Genomic DNA, 3,688 nt, shown 5'->3' on the forward strand with positions numbered 1-3,688 from the left:
TGGGATAATTGATATATCAAAGAAGCCAAATACATTTTTTTCAGAACATAACTAAAAGTCATCACGATTGCACTTAAAAGTCTGCAAAAAGTTGATTACATTTGGACTTTTCATCGATAGCATTGTGGGGAGCGCTTTGGAATATTAAAACATGGCAATAAATTAGGCTAAAATTCATTTATGTATACACTATCTATAACTAATGAGTTAAAAGATTTTCCAGGAACAACAACTCTGTTTTCCAAACTGTATATGGAAGAGAGAATCTGGACATCTCCACCAGCTTTATCCTCAGCTCAAAGGGCTAGATCTGATGGTTCCAGTTTCCCAGGTTGGAAATTAAGTGCCCTGGACTCAACACTCTCCCCTTCCCTTTTCACCAGATTATTAATCTAGAAGTATAATTAGCTCCAGCAGTTACCTTTGGCCCAAGTCATCATCTTCCTCTTTTCATCTTGCAAAAGGAAACTGTTTTCGTATCACAGCCACAGAAATGAGTATTAGGTATCATGTGCTCTGGTGTGCCACTTCGTTATTAGGTGACAGCATGAAGCCCAGTTTTCATTCTATGCAAAATAGTAGCAGTACAACCAAGATTCTTACTGGCCTTCTTCCTTCTTAGAGTTTGGAATTTTCAGCTTTTCAGGAAACATAGATGGAATCAACAATATTAGGATGTTTCCATGAAATCTCATCTTTGTGCTCCTTTGATGAATGATTAGTGACTAGACTAATTTCCCTTTGCTTCCAAATATACAGAGAAATGCCTGAATATGACAACTAAAGTAATATAGATTGCTATTCTATTGTTATAGTCATTATACAAAAATAAAATGTCATAAGTTGTCTAGGTGTTTCTCTGTTTTTGTATAGCCACCAATTGCACAAAGAGTTATTGGCTATTGCTCACCCTCTCGTTTTAAACATGTGCACTATATAGATCCCTGTAAATGGCCTTTCAAAAAAGAAATGGTGAGTGTTTGTAAGCACCTTTCTTCCAGTATGTCTAGCTCCTATTGGTCAGATACTGTGCTGTTGGACAAACTAATGATCTTGTGTGGAACTATAGACTTTGGTCATTCAGGGCACGCTCAAAACCGACGCTAAGATGGGGTTTAATGTGTTAGATTTCTTTAAAGACTGATGTTATATTTGTCTGATGTCAAATCAGTGACAGCTAAATGAAAAGAAAGTAATCGTCAAAGTGATATTAAGCTTTGGTTGGACAAATCTAGCATTTGAAAAGGAAATGCATTAAAAAAAGTACTACTCAAACAGTGAGGCATCCTTTAGGCATCTTGTAATGAAATTTAAAGACTATTAAGAAAGCCTTAACTATGGCAGAAATTTTTTAGCCTTTTGCATTGTAGTAAGTAAAATATATATACATGTATGTGTGTATATATACATATATATACATATTAAAAATTCCATTTCTTAGTATTTGACAAAAGTCAGTGAGTCAGGCTTGTGTCCATGGAGCTATCTCCTTGTGAAGCTTATATGTGAGGATGGGTTTCACAGCAATGCTCCCTTATATGCAACAGAGCTGATAGAATAAATCCATTCCAGTCTCTCCATATCTGAGATTCTTTGGCTACTGGATCTTCTGGTTTACAGAAATGTTACAAAGATTTCAAAACTTATGAAATAGTGTATGTGGGGATACAGCAGCAACTCATCAAGTGTGAAACCATGTCGTCAGGATGGTGCCCAAAGTGGATTTTTTTGTTTTTTTAAAAAAATCATTTTCAAATATAAATTATGGTGATACAAAATAAAATCAGCTGAAAGCTAAAAATTATGTATACTCTGCCAGACCAAATATGGTCATGATGCAGCCAGTTTTCTACATCTGCAGAGAGTTCTGCTCATTTACTATGATTGATTGTAGTTTTGACTCTGGTTTTCCACATTTTCTTTTCTCCTGTACACTTTCTCATCTCCATGCCTATCATACCACCCATCTTTTCAAGCATTTCTCTTAAGCTCCACATTTCCAATTGTTTCCTTATGTTTTTCATCCATGATCCCATTTTTGCAGACAGCCCTGAGAGCCCTCTGTTGATTGAGGTTGTTTGTAAATTCCTAAGTCCCCTCCCCAAGGCTCAAGAAAAAATTTTAAAACATTATCTCTGTTGATACTGTATTTAGAAAAAAATCAGCAGACAAAAAACACATCTGTAAAGAACAACAGTCAAAATTATAAAGGCACAGAAATGGTTGAGATTACTAATAGCCTAGACCTAGAAAATGGCCTTGACTTTATAATCTTTGTATTCATTACATCAAGTTTGTAAATTCTTCATGTGCGTATAACAAAACCTGCTTCTGCTCCCATTGTTTGAAGCTCATCCTATCTTTGTGCTAGTAGTGTGTGTGTCTTTGATACCATTGGTCAAAATTATGTACTAATAAAAAGCTACAAACTCAAAAGGTACTTTTATCAATAAGGTTTCTTAAAAACATTACAAAACCAGCTTTGAGGAAACCTAGAAAAGGTTTCCTGGCAACAGCATTTGGAGTGGTAGATGTATTTTCTCATTGTGATGTTGTTGGTCTGTGTAAGTAACCAATGTTGTGGGTGGTGTTTTTATTTTCAGTCTCTGTGTAGCCCACCAGTGGCCAGGGGTTCCAACCCCCTTTCTTTTTGGCATTTGTCTGTTTGTAGGATATTCAGATAAAATACAAGCTGCCCAGTTAAATTTGAATTTCAGACACACAGCCAATTTTTTTTTTTTTTTTTTTTTTTTTTTTTAGCATAGCTGTGTTCCATACATATTTGGCATATGATTACATGAAAAAATTACTCATCTGAAGCTCAGATTTAACTGAGCATCCTGTGGGGGGTTTATTTGTTTGTTTTTTTCTAAATCTGGAACCCAGTCAATATGGTCATGGAAAATCGCTTGCCGCATGTAAATTCTTGTAGTCTTCTTATCTTTCACCTGGAATGGAAGACATTTTTTTCTCCCCTCACCCTCTATGTATTTCCTAAAGGAGGGAAGGCATCGAGGAACTTAACCTGCCTATGCAGCGGGTTTCTATTTAAGACATCTTTGTGATTGATTATATTTAACCTGTAATTGTGCTTTGCTAAATGTCTAACTTGCAGTACTTGTATTGTTTAATATTCAATAAAAAAACATTTTTAAAGTACTCTTTGTGTGGTTAGACGTTAACTCTTAAGTATTTTAATTTTGCCCTGTTAGATCCTTTCAGCTTTAGCAATCTAACATGACCTATAACTGGCTGCAGAATATAGATCAAAACTCTTCTTCTCGCTCTTTGTAGCAAGAACTTGTTGAAGTTCTTTATTCTCACCTCTAAACTCACATTGGAGAGACTGAAGTGTTCCCAATACAGTAGAAACAATCAGTTACTTTTAGAAATAGCTCTTAAAAGAGCATGGAAAGCAACCAGCTGATAAGAAGAGAGGGCATATGCATAAGAACACCCACACTTGCAGATAATATCCACTTGACCTGGCTTCAATGACTGGATGATCAGAGCTCAACCAGAGGAAGAAAGAAGAGGAAAAAAACAGTAATCTGATAAAATTTGATGAACTTGACTTACACCTATGGATGCAGTAGCTCAAAAGAGGGAACAAATCCTTACAACAAGGATCATTCACCCCCTCCATACACAAGAGTAGACAGGGATGGGCACCTTGGACATTGGCTAC

The sequence above is a fragment of the Chrysochloris asiatica genome, unplaced genomic scaffold, assembly GCF_000296735.1.
Source record: "Chrysochloris asiatica unplaced genomic scaffold, ChrAsi1.0 scaffold00011, whole genome shotgun sequence".
In the NCBI taxonomy this organism is placed as follows: domain Eukaryota; kingdom Metazoa; phylum Chordata; class Mammalia; order Afrosoricida; family Chrysochloridae; genus Chrysochloris; species Chrysochloris asiatica.